Source organism: Triticum dicoccoides, chromosome 7B (assembly GCF_002162155.2).
Source record: "Triticum dicoccoides isolate Atlit2015 ecotype Zavitan chromosome 7B, WEW_v2.0, whole genome shotgun sequence".
Taxonomy (NCBI): Eukaryota; Viridiplantae; Streptophyta; class Magnoliopsida; order Poales; family Poaceae; genus Triticum; species Triticum dicoccoides.
The window spans coordinates 668620346-668634367 of record NC_041393.1 but is presented as its reverse complement, the minus strand read 5'-3'; the positions used below and the strand labels follow the sequence as shown (position 1 = coordinate 668634367).

The 14022-nt window shown below is 41.7% G+C and overlaps 1 long non-coding RNA gene and 2 other non-coding genes across 3 annotated transcripts; 2 read left to right on the top strand and 1 right to left on the bottom strand.

Moving 5' to 3' along the window:
* The first annotated feature begins 2261 nt into the window (after positions 1 to 2261).
* Positions 2262 to 2333, top strand: TRNAP-AGG. The gene has a single exon. It is a non-coding gene; the product is annotated as a tRNA-Pro (tRNA).
* A 2898-nt stretch (positions 2334 to 5231) lies between these two features.
* On the top strand, positions 5232 to 5303 carry TRNAP-UGG. Its single transcript has one exon. It is a non-coding gene; the product is annotated as a tRNA-Pro (tRNA).
* A 734-nt stretch (positions 5304 to 6037) lies between these two features.
* LOC119335835 lies at positions 6038 to 9907 on the bottom strand. The gene is made up of 4 exons (XR_005162077.1): positions 9350 to 9907; positions 8057 to 8145; positions 7869 to 7949; positions 6038 to 6541 (listed from the first exon to the last, which is right to left on the bottom strand). It is a non-coding gene; the product is annotated as an uncharacterized LOC119335835 (long non-coding RNA).
* Positions 9908 to 14022: the final 4115 nt, after the last annotated feature.

Here is a 14022-nt window from a genome sequence, read left to right as displayed (position 1 = left end):
CTGTGAGATGATCCGGAGATACACCTCTGAGCGGGTTCCGAGTGATACCAATGCTCAGAGGAATAACCTCCGGTGGATGCTTAGTCCAGAAGCTCGCTTCCGACCACTTCAAGAGGAACTAGCTGGATGGTTCAGCAGGGAAGTCCTCCATCCTAAAGGAGAACACTATTACGAGGACGTAGAACTTTATATGCATTAAATCATGTATGGAAACTTGTTCAAAATTGTATATGGTCATCCGATTATATTGAATATATATTGTATATTCCTCTTGAATTCTTTTTGGTTCTAATTTCAAATTTATTTGAAATTGTACATTCATATGCATGTATGTAGTACCGTAGAATATATGAAACTCCTTCAAAATTAAAATAAAGCACAAAAGAAATAAAACAATACAAATTAAACAGAAAACAGGTTTAAGGGGGGGGGGCTAAAACCCTAAACCTGCGGCGGCCTTTAGTCGCGGTTGGCCAGAAGAACCGCGACTAAAGGTCCTCCGCCCCGACGGCCACCTGGCGCCCACGTGGACGGGCCTTTAGTCGCGGTTCTTAAGCAACCGCGACTAAAGGGGGGGGCCTTTAGTCGCGCCCGTTCGGTCGCGGTTGCGCAACCGCGACTAATGGCAGTTGCGAACCGCGACCAAAGGCCCTTTTTCCACCAGTGTAGTGGATGGCAATGGGGGGGAGGTTCCGTAGGTAGAGGTAGGAGGGTCAATAGAGTGGGCAAAGAAAAGGTAGGCAGAGGGAGGAATAAGAATAGTAATCGCACCAGGAGGTGTTGGCGGTCGAGGAAAGACAAGAGGTTAACAGTCTCAAATACGAGGGGGTGTTGGCGGTGGAGGAAAGACAAGAGGTTAACGGTCTCAAATGCGAGGTGCGGGAGATCGTGGACACCAAATATGGTGGTAGGTTTTAGAGGGATGGCTAGCGTCGACGGAGGTGGTGACTCAAGCAAGGGGCGGCGTGCGGCAACATCGCTGGCTGTAGGGTGGCAGGTGGTTAGGCAAGGAGAGGCGGGCGGGCCGACAGAATGGTCGAATAAAAACGCAGTGGCGACATGAGGAAGAAGAAGAACCAGAGGTGGGTCGTCCCTGGCTGAGAAGGGGCAGGGGATTAATGGATTTAAAGGCGGGGTACGAGACATCTCAGGTGGCGGAGGTTGCAGTGTTTAGAGGGATGTCCGACACAAAATGTTACAACATTTCGTTTACAAGATTTCATCACATAAATAAAAGAAATTGGTGAAACTATGTTAGAAAAATCTATTTGGATGGAGAGATGAGGAAGAATGTAGTTCATAACGGTCACTTTCATCGTTTATGTATTGTCGACACAGGAAGACAGAGAGTGAGGGGTGCATGGGTGAGAGAGTGAGAGGTGTGGGTGCGGTGAGAGAGTGGCTGAGGTCAGGATAAGGCTGGGCAGGTAAGCTAAAAAAATTGGATAGACACCATTTTTGATATTGTGCGAGAATTTTGTAAGCGCATCAAGTAGATTTTAATTTGCAACAGATTTTTTGTTAGATAATCGTATTATATTTATACATCAACAGATTACATTTTTAATCAATTTACATTGCAAGTAAAGTGGACATCAATTACTACCCGATTGTGTCGTGCTATCTTTTCTCTACATGAGAAAATTAACATGCATTATGTTTACATATCTTCAGTAAAATATTTTAAAAGCCCGTGGCAACGCACGAGCATTCTACTAGTATATGTATAGAGAGAAGCAAGTGTATGTCGATATTTACCCCCAACGCAGTCATAAGCTGCCCGCTATGCTTATCCTTTTGAATTACTTGCAGTGATTGTTCCATTAAAATTTGTTTTTCCATGGCAACGCCCAGGCGTTCAGCCGGTGTATATAGAAAGGGCAAACTTGCTGATCGAGGGATACTTGTACAGATGGTTACACTCACAAGTCACAGCTCTTATCTACACATGGACTCGCTAGGTTTGTTAGGCTACGGAGCAACGGAGATTACATACTCCCTCCATGCCAAACTATGAGGCGAACTTTTCTGAACTGTTTGTCACTCATTGTGAGTGCATGTCATGTAAGCTCGCATGATGGTCAGATCCACAAGAGAGGGGTTTTTTTTTAAACAAGAATCCACAAGAGAGTTGAGTTCCATCTCAGATTCAGGTCGTCGTGTTTTCTAGACAAAGAAAAGATTCAGATCATCGTGTGGGCAGTGCTCACGCATGTATCATAGTAGGTTAAATCTGCACTTTCGGAAAACGGAGTATCGAAGGGCATTTGGTCTAGTGGTATGATTCTCGCTTAGGGTGCGAGAGGTCCCGAGTTCAATTCTCGGAATGCCCCCTTTTCTCTTTCTTTTTTATTTTTACCAAAAAAAATGAATTCCTCTTAGATTCCATGAAAATCGAATTGTGTGAGGTAATATTTCCAGTTTAATTAGTGCATGTACGATAAAGATAATCGGATCATCGATCACAGTGCGTCGACTCTTTCTTGCTTGAGAGCAAGGTTTACACCACACATACCAATCGACATACATATGTGACTAGGATCGATCTTCCTTTCAAGAGCCTTTATGCATACTTCATCATCGTCTCATCAATTCACACGCACAGGCGCGCGGTGCCGTGTCCATTCATATTTTGCAGCGGAATGATATAGGATTTTTCATAATTAAAGTGACGAAAGATGGACCTATTTTTTTTTCTTTTGATGGTGCAAATAGTTGAGGAATATTGTACTAGCTAGAACCTACAATATCTAGCTCCGTCTTCAGTCGTACTTCCTCCAGTCCTTTTTACTTTGTATATTAGCTTTGATTGAAGTCAAACTTTCTAAAAATTTGATCAAGTTTGTAGAGAAAAATATCAGTGTTTTTAATACCAAGTCAATATCATTACATGCATTGTATAATAGTATATTTTAATATTAGATTTATTTGATATTTTAGATGTTGATATGTTTTAATAAAAACAAGTTGGTCAAAGTTTACAAAATTTGACTTAAGACAAATCTAAAACGCGGGCTAAAAAAGGAACGGAGGGAGTACTAAATAATGCATAGAACCAGACAGTCTCAACAAATTTAGGAACCGATAAAGCGGTGTCTATATATGGCATCATTGTCTCGGTAGTATAGTGCATAGTAACATTAACTGCTAATGACCAAAATAACAGGTATCCCAAAAAGAGTTATGTAACTTCTGGATCCCAGGGTATACATGAACTCTAGCATAAAGTACATGGACTGAGCCTAGGTAACTAAGGAATAATAAGCAACACATAAGCATTGAGCCAACCAGCTAGTCGGGTCGTCTACTATTCTGAAAGTGCTACATGAAAGATCTTGTCCATGGAGCAAACGCTGACGGGTATCAGCTAGCCAAAACATTTTCTACATCCAAAAATGTCGCATAATTTCAGCGGTATGACAGGAAACTATAGATACGTACCAGCACCGCTTGCACTTCAGATTTACCATAGTACACTTCAAAAGCTTAGTGCAATATAAGCAGAGGATCTAGAAGGAGAAAGTTTTGGTCTATGTTATTGACAAAGAAAATTAAATTTAGCGATTGTACTTCCTTTTTTTGCGATGAAGCGATTGTACTCCTTTGATTAACCTCCTCCTGGTACACTTCGAATGAATTAATTGACCATGTTACAATCCCAACAAAAAGGGAATCTCAATGTATAGTGGTTGGAGAAGGCAAAGATTTTTATGTCACAAATGAAAGTGGTATGAGCAGTGAGCTGTGAATTTATATAAAATATATCCAAAACAAGATGTGGATGTTTCCTTGATATATCTGTCAAATCACACTTCCATGTGTCATATAGGAATTAGTAAGTGGCGTGAAAAATTGAGAGACGAGATTTAGACATAAGGCTACTAACAAAGAGCTAATGAAGAAATGGCATGCAACGGGGGAAATGATTGCGGTGACACACTTTTCTCATAATAGATTGTATTTTTCTGACAGCAAACAACATATATATTCATTCACGATGTGATTAAAAATAAATGCATTTTAAATCTCACCTTACAACAAATAAGATACACAAAATGATAATCTAAGAAATACATGGATGCTAAAACATGGACACATGAAGCATGGCATTCGACATGAAATATCCACCTAGATCGAAAGTATAAATTATCATTGAGGTGTGGACCTTGAAGTACCCACAAATTGATTGTCCTGGTACTCCTTGAGTGGCAAGCCCTGGTGCGCCTGCGACTGGTCAGCAAGGCTTGCTGAAGAACACCATGACAGTTGTCGGATCCACCCCCTCCAATGCTCTTCGGAACATCTTTAGCACAGAGGAGGTAATGGGAGAGACAGAGCGGCGTGGAGTATTGAAGGTAAGAGGGTAAGCATAAGGGGTTCATGTATGTACAAGGGCCCAATGAACCGCAAGCCAGCCCAATCAACCAGAGGCCTCCAATTTTGCTATGGGAGTAGCGGCCCTATAGGACAGTTTGTAGGTACTGTTGTGGTGCTATATGGATCCAATGGCCAGGGATGATCTATGAAATTAGATTACCAGGAGTGCACAAGATGTGAGAGGGCTGGGAAGGGTTCGATTTTACAGTCCTAAATATATTAGTGAATAATGTCGAACTGTACTTTCTGAATCCACGAATTCAATTCAGATATATCCTGTCAGCCATGCAACCTGGAAAAATAGTGCCAGCGCCCTATGAATCATAGATAGAGAGAGCCAATACTTCCTTGAGAGGAATAAATAGACCATCGGGCAAAACCACTGCAACTTAATAGTCAACCAACCTAGATAAATATCCACAAAAAACATTCAAATTCTTCAGCAGACAATGTATGTGTCGAAGAGAATAGGTAAGTTAAGGCGGAGATAGATTGGCTTAAATGATATGCGCATCAAGGACAATGCCGGCGGTTGTATATATAGAGGAAAAACTTGCCAATCACGGTCATGTGTTTAGTTTATTTATATAGAAGGGCGAACCTTGTCGATCGCGGTCATATGCTTATTTATATAGAAGGGCAAACTTGCCGACTGCCGACTGAGGGACATATATACAAGTTGTTATAATCACAACTATTAGTGCTTATCTACACAGGCACTCGGTTTGTTTTTTTAATAAAAGATAAGCTCTTCCATGCCTAACAAACCTATGGAATTTTACAATACCAAATTCGTCATGAAATATATATTTTATGAAAATATATATAGTTTTGGAAATAAGTTAATAAAAAAAGGGCATTTGGTCTAGTGGTATGATTCTCGCTTTGGGTGTGAGAGGTCCTGAGTTCAATTCTCGGAATGCCCCATTTTTCTCTTTATTTTTTGTAAACATTCAGAGAGATATCCTGCCCTGTCCAATGATTTTCTCTTTATGTTTTGTAAACATTCAGAGAGATATCCTGCCCTGTCCAATGCAGGCCTGACGTAATCGTCTTCTTCATTAGAGCTCAATTGATTTGCTAACTGCAATGCAATTTCCCGCGAACCAAGGCAGGCAGCCACGGCTTCCTACGCAGAGAGTCAAGTGAGCTTCCTTGAAATACTCCTTCCGTTCGAGTTTGTTGTGCCCCCAATCCTATTTACGGTCAAACTGAGGTTATAAGTTTAATTACTAACTACTGTACATGTCACAAAAATTATATGATGGGATCCTCTTTCGAATACAAAGCCAATGATATACTTCTTGTAGCATATAAATCATATAATTTTATTCATATAGATAGTTAAAGTTTGACCCATGATAGAGGGAGAGAGAAAGTACACGCATGTGATTGGAACCGACCTCACACAAAATTCCCCTATTGAAGAATCTTTTCCCCTCAATTATACATACCCCATCATTGTCCGTGGAAATAAACTTCTGAATGGGAATTAAGTAATGATGATTTAGGTCATTAGCTCTACTTTTACAAAAGTATATGATCCAAAGAAAATCACACTTTTCACTTCTAACTGAGTTAAGCTTCAGTCTGATATACCCGCAAGAAAAACTTCAGTGTGATAAAAAATGACCACACGATCTTCATAAGCAGAGGTATCGATAGTAAATCATGGCATTAATTAATCCATCCGGACAGCAAATCCAAAATGGGCAGCAATATTATTAATGTCTAGTGCCAAAGTGTATTTTCTGAATCTAGGTGCATACTATGAGGCAACCTGGAAAATCAGTGTGAATGCCTTATGAATGTGAACTAATATGTGTACTGCCATGAGAAGGAAAAAAAATAGCAATCATCAAGGAAAACCACTGTGTCCTGGCAGTCTGAAATAGCAAACCAGCCTAGATAAATATCCAGAGAGAGCATCAAAATTCTCCAGGAGACAATCTTTTATGCCACTGGTCTTTTCGGTCACCAGAGCGTAGCAACCAGCAATGTACTCCCTCCGTTCCAAAATAGATGACTTAACTTTGTACTAACTTTTGTACAAAATTGAGTCAACTATTTTGAAACGGGGGGAGTACATCCCACCCAACAGAAAACATCTTATATATATCATCCAGTGCTTCACCTTCACCATGCCAATCACCAATGCCGTTGCCTAGGCAAAAACATATATAACTAATCAGTAACCAATGCGCATTCTTATGGAAAGCGACCAATATAAAAGGAAGGGATTACAATAGGACCACAGTTTAGATGAGCCGCAGCAGGTGCGTAGTTGTTTATCGACTTGGAAAAGTTATCGCTCCGATACAATATTTTGGAATATTTAAACAAACAAATTAGGCATGTGCATACATATAGTGCCCCAGCACAATTTATGAAAGACAAAAGTATGATCTCGAAATTATCTCAAGCAGACAAATTCCGTGTATGTCAAAGCGAACAAAACTGAAACATGCCAGACCTCAAAAACGTAAGTAGCCATAGGTAATTAGGCATTCAGATTTAAATAAGGCTGACAAGAGGCAAACTGAACTGAATTTCACTGGTACAAATGGAGGAGTACTTGCAGCAGGGCTGCTCTGACTTTTGAAAAGAAAAGGGAACTATCATCTAAAAAGTTAAGGGCTCAAAGCAAGTACTTATTATCAGCTTAAGAGCTATAGCAATATCAAATGAGATTAAAGTACCAACGAGAGAATTGTAACTAGCAGCTACTCCCTCCGTTCCAAAATAGATGACTCACCTTTGTACTACTTTAGTACAATGGTGAGTCATCTATTTTGGAACGGAGGGACTACTTGTTTGACATTTAAGTTGGTCCAAGGATAATTTCCATGTACTAGTCATCAGTTTCAAACTATTACCAAATCTGATGCTGAAAGGGAACATAGTGCAGCTATCCACATAAGGATACTTCTGTGAAACAAACTTATGCACATGGCTAAATAGACAAGAACAATACCCACCCTTAAGTACTGTTGTTCTTAAAGAAATTCATCCGGCAGCAAAAGAAACAACTGAAAGAATATGTAGTAAAATGATAATTACAGAACTCAAGCATTATGACAGACATTTCATCAAGCAATTACTGAATATATCAAAAGGCTATTTTGTTATGCTGGAAAGTGATTATATAAACTGATAAAGTAATGCTATTACAAAACGAGTGCTATTATGCAGAATCAAGCGAGCTAGGAGCCACCACATCACTAGTGCAAATGGACGGATGTCAAAAACGACGAGACACTACAAACTGTCAAAATGAAAAGCAATTCAATTTGGTGTACGCTAAATAAACGACCACACGATCTTCATAAGCACATTCGATTATGTGGCAGTAATGAATCCGGCCCACAATAACCCAAAATGACCAGCGGTTATTAATGACTAATGCCAAAGTGTAGTTTCTGAATCTAGATGTTCGAACAGGTGTATACAGTTACTACTATCAATCTGGAAAAATATTGTGGATGCCTTACCAATCACAGTAAGAGCTAGTAATACTTCCAAGAGAAGAACAAAATATATGAATCCTCAAGTAAAAAATGCAGCTTGCCAACCTGAAATAGCAAATGAACCTAGATAAATATCCATGGAGAGCATCAAAATTCTTCAGGAGAAAATAATCTTATTGCCCTGGCCTTTTCAGTCACCAGGGCATACCTACCAGCAATGTATATCCCACCAGGAAAGAAAAACATTATTACATATCGTCCAACGCTTCACCTTCACCATGCCCATCACCAATGCCATTGCCTAGTCATGAACTTAATTAGTCAGTAACCAATGCGTATTTTGACAAAAAGTAACCGATACAAGAAGGAAGATATTATAGGACAGTTTAGATTCAGAAACTACACTTGGGAAACGTTACTTGCTCTGGCACCAGATTAGGAGTAGAAAAACAAAAATTACATGAAGCTGCAAATACAGGGCATTCATATGTGCTCAGAACTCATTTTGGTACTCCACATCCACCTCACAACAATACCCATGGAAATGTTGTTCATAGACTAACAATAAATCGATACAAGCAGTAGTTATTCATTTGGATAAGCTTATAAAGGTGACAATTGAGTCAATCATCATTTGACGTTCCATTTGGTTCAAGCTCAGCTTTCCACCTCAATTAGTACTCTTCAATTTGCAACTGTTATGTATCACGCACCAAAAAGATCTCTAGCTGTATTTCTAATTTACTATGTGCATGTACATACAGATAGTACGCTGGCACAATTTATGCAAGACAAACATATGTTTTGGAAGTTATCTCAAACATACACGTTCCTTGTATGTCAAAGCGAACAAAATTAGAACGTGCTCATATCCAAAAAAAAGTATCCATAGGTAATTCCGTATTCAGATTGCATATATAGCCTGATAAGAGACATTATTTCATTTTATTTTTTCACTGGTACAAATGGAGCACTTGAAGCAAGGCTCTTCGACTTGCGAAAAAACAAGAACTATCTGTAAAAAGTTAAGGGCTCAAAGCAAGTACCTAGAGTTACAAGAATATCAAATGAGATTAAATTACCGATGAGAAAATGTAACTAGCACCGAGGTTCCAAATGTGACTGCCAACCGAGTTACTCGTACGACATTTAGGTTGGTCCATGGATAATTTCCATGTACCAGTCATCGATTTCCAACTGTTACCAAATCTGATGCTGAAAAGGATTATAGTGCAGCTATCCACATAAGAATACTTCCGTAACACATACTTATGTGTATGGCTAAATAGACTACAACAACGCCCTTGAGTACTGTTGTTCTTAAAGAAAATTATCTGGCAGCAAAAGAAACAACCGAAACTACATGAACTAAAATGATCATTACAGAAATCAAGGATTATGACAGACATTTCACCAAGCAATCATTGAACATATGAAAAACTAGTATCTTGTCATGCTGGAAGGTGATTGAACATATGAAAAAAACTAGTATCTTGTCATGCTACCTGCATCATAGAAACTTGGGAATGCATTATAGATATGGATATCCCTGGCACTGCCACTGTTGCAGAGTCTCTTGAACGTCATTGACTGGAGATGGACCATGAAGATGCCACAAGATGTCCTTACAAGGGTCACATTGTTTTCCTCGTCGAATCCCACTAAGGCTAGAGGCTTCCTCTTGCCTGCTGCTCCTAGAGGAAGAAGCTTGTCTAGTTCAACGATCCTTCCCAGAACCCATGTCACATCGTCGTGACGAACACCAGCTTTCCACTTCCATAGTTGGGCACGGAAGCCCGACACAACGATTAAGCCAAGGCCACCATCTTCAGCCGGCATAACCGCGAAAACGGTATCGTCGTGGGCATATGCATCTGGCGGCGGCTCTATCAATGCCAGCCTCTGCGTGTCCAAATCAAACTCAATTATGCAAGCTCCGCCAAGAACATATGACCAATAGAGTGAATTCCCAATCAAGATAGTGGGAGTGAGGACAGGTTGAAAATATTTCATAGTTGTAGAAGCCTTGATCCTGGAATGTATGAACGGGATTGAGATAATTTCGCCCCATTCGCTGGTCACCGACGAGTAAACGGTTGCGAAAAGATGAGAATGGCTTCTTTTGACAGTGGCTATCAGAGCCACTTGGAAATGGCCGGAGCGACGACAATCGCCATGCGCGTGTCCCTGGTCGCCGGCAGAGCAAAGCAGCGCCCCGGTCAAGATGACGGTCTCGTCGCCATAGAACTCCGGGGGCACGGCCAGGCGGGTCTGGTCGCCGGTGACGGGGTCCCACAGCAGGAGGAAGGGCCGCGACGGTATGTTGACGGCGAGGGCGCGGCCATGGCGGCAGCCGAGGAACTGGAAGTGGTCGCCCTCCTCGAGCCGCAGGGAGAATCGCGCGGTGGGGATCCGGTCCGGCGGGTCGAGCGCGGGGGTGAAGGTGGGGTTCCCTAAGGTGGAGAAGAAGCCGAGGACGGGAGGCCTCCGGTGGCGAGAGCGGAAGCGGCGGAGGAACGCGGGGTCGGCGACGAGGCGGCGCCAGCGCTTGCAAACGAGGGCGGCGCGCGGGAGCGCCGACGGCTGCGGGGGCAGGCGGAGCAGGATCTCCCCGAGGAGGTTGTCGTCGTCCATCGGGGGCGCCGGCGAGCGGCGGAGGCGGCGGCTCATCGTGATCGTGGCAGGATGAATAGTCGTGGTCGCTAGGCCCATCAGCTGGCCCATGGACACCCATTTGAGCCCAGAAGAGAAGAGAGAAAGAAAGATGGCGCGAACCCACCTCGTCGTTCCCGCCAAAACTAACCCATTTCACCGTTTTTACACATTCTGGTTGCAGTCCCTATTTTATCTGCTCGATTTCGGTCCTCATTGTTACTCGAAAAAAAAACCGGTCCTTGTTCTGTTCTTACTAGTTGATACGATGAAATATGAATTCTTTTATATATACTAGGAAATATGCCCATGAATTGCAGCGGGAGCAAAAAAAAAAAATCGTGCTTCTAGCAGAAGCACAATAAGCACGACTCTAGACCCCTCTAAAGGTCCACGTTATCTATTTCAACATAGCGCACCATCTCTTTTTCGCAAAAAAAAAAACCATAGCGCACCATCTCTGTTATCGCTTATCCACATTCTCATCTTCATCAACCATGATTGCGGTGTCCACCTGATCTCACTGTGTCCGGACGTGGCCAATCCTAAGATGACGATCTCGGCCACCGCCTAAACCCTAAACCCACTCACACTTGCTTTTTTTTACTTTCAAAACTAGTCTTGGCGAGCTGGACGTGACGTCCGCCCTTCCCGCTACCCTACAACATACATCATCCCTCATACGCACACTCACTTTTAAATTGTATATTTGTTTTCCAAAATGCATCAACATCCTTTTATTAATACACACACACTTTTTAAATCACATGGACTCCTTAAAACAGAGTGGATATGTTTTAAAATATGAAAAAAAACATGTGACATTTTTTTAGAATTACATGAAAACTTTCTTATAGAAAAGGGTGATTTTTTTTCAAATTATATGAATATTATTTTAATACGAGAAATTTTTTCTTAAAACTTCACAAAAGAAATTAAATGGATGAACAATTTTTAAAAATTACCTAAAAAAGTAAAGCACATGAAAATATTAATTGTTATTGTTGCCCCTCACCAACATGACCATAAATTCTGATCGTACATTGATCGTGTGGCTTCTTTTATAATTCCTTTTCATCCTAAAGCAATCCTGATGAACTTGTAATGCCGTGAGAGTGATGGCCTAAAGTAGAGCTGTAAGTAAGAGACATCTAAGTTCAACGTGATTCATCTCATCAACAAAAATGAAATAGAAACTTCCCAAAAAATAACATGAAAGCCGTGCCTAGCCACTTTGCACATTAGTATTTGGACTTTGTTTGTTCAGCATGAATGTTTTGCGGACTAGTGATGCTATTTTATTGCTGATGATACAATAGGAGCCTGGAAATCACACCTGGTGAGGTAAGCTCTGGAGAACCCTTGGCTCCAAGAGAGGCAGAGAAGCGTCAGGATGGAGGTGTTGATGGTGGCAGCGAGCCAAGCAAAGTCAAGCTGACGGAAGAGGAGAAGGTGCGCACAGAGGCCTTGTTTATGCCCCCTGCTTTCAGCCTTTTGAACATGGAAAATGTTTCTGAAATTCCCGTGAATATTGATCGATAGAGGACCTGATGCTCTTAACTCAAATTTGAGTACATTTATCTGAGAATTCCGAAGCTCTGAAGTTTAATGTTTGAATGCATCTCTATTACGGCCAGTCGTCGTTTGCGCAGAACATTCAGCTCATCCAGAATTTGAACTCATAAAGAAATTAATTAACTGATCCACTCCACTAATGCTGATCAAAGCCAAGTTCTCTGGCTCTCAGTTACTGATAGATAGATCATCTCAACTAAGGACATAGATTCAAAGGCGGGACACAAGCAGATAAAACCAAAGCCTTCCAAGCTCCAACACAAAAATGGGTACGCAACATAAACCAAAGTCTTAGGCGTCAGTGCTGGTCATATCCTGCTTACATACATACGATACTTGATACAGACATGTCATACTACATCATCGCCATCTTGAGCATCCGCCATCCTACTCCAGATGTATGGCCCAAGCAAGATCAAGCTAGCGAGCTCAGATCTGCATACATGTATTTAGTTAGTTAGAAATTTTAGCCAGCTGCTGTTGATGCAATGGGAATCTTTCCTATCCCATTTCCTTAGGAAGGAGGCATGAGCTAAATAGCAGAGTACAATATAGCTTAAAAACTAGGGCACACAAGCTGCCGTAGTATATTACAACTTGGAAGGAACATACACAAAAACTTGCCAGATCATAACAGGCGAACCCTATCTGTTCTTGAAAACATAACAATGTAAATAAGAAGTCCTCATAAATACAAGACTCAAGGACTTCAAACATCAACCTAATGGTTATGTAACATTCTCATTTTGAACATCGCTGTTGAATTGAATGAATGATGTTGTAGTAAGTGCTAAATATGACTAACGATGCAAACATGAAAGCCATTTTCTCTCCTCAAGACATGGAGCAATAAAAATTAGTTTTCCAAACTAGTGTGTAATCTTTCTTTCGAATTAACATTCTCAAATCTCAATCACATATAATTGTCAACATGCATGCCGAACCAAACCATGAATTGACTACCTGTCCTAGCTAGTTGGACAAGGTAGTCAAGCCCAATAGAACAATAATTAACTTTCTTTATAACCATTGGAGTAGAAATTTGAAGCAACTGCACAGTTGATGCAATGGGAATTTCTTACTCCCTCCGTCCGAAAATACTTGTCATTGAAATGGATGTGTCTAGATGTATTTTAGTTCTAGATACATCCATTTTCATCCATTTTGATGACAAGTAATTTCGGACGGAGGGAGTATTTGCTAAATTGCAGAGTACAATATAGCTTAAGAACAAAGGCACACAAGCTGTTTATTCATGCTTCCCAAGAATCCAGAGCCATCTTATTGCAGTTTGGAAGCAATGTGAATACAAAATAGCAGACCATAACATGTGAACTCTATGCTCTTGAAACCACATGGTAAATAAAGATTACTCAAACATCAGCTTACAGGTTGTGCAACTGTTATGACCGGTTTGGTCTATAACCGAAAGAGGCCCACCGGGCCTTAGTATTAGGGGCTTGACCCACAAGTTATCTTAGGCAAATTATTTTAGGAAAGTTATATTAGGCTAAAGTTATAAATACTAGTTGTAAGACATCGTTTGAGATCAAGCAATAAAGATAGTTCTATCATATTGCCCGGCTCCAGAGGAGCCGGAACCCTAGCCGCACCAAACCCTAGCCGCCGCCGGCCTTCTTCTCCCTCGCGACGGCGCCAACACGCCGGAGCCGCCGCCCTCGCCCCCAACCCTCGCTATTGTGCCCGTATAACCTACGGAGTAGAGCCGGTAGGAACCCTAGCCCTACCAATTTGGTATCAGGTACCCGGGTTTCGACCATGTCATCTCCACCTCCGCATCCACCGCCGCCACCACCGCCGCTACCCGTCTACTCCACCACCACCGCTGCCGCCAACTCCTCCACCGCCGCCGCCTCCACGCCGGGCACCACGGCCTCGCTCCTGGCGGGCGTCACGGCGTCACTCTCGGCGCCGCCCCTCCAGGCACCCG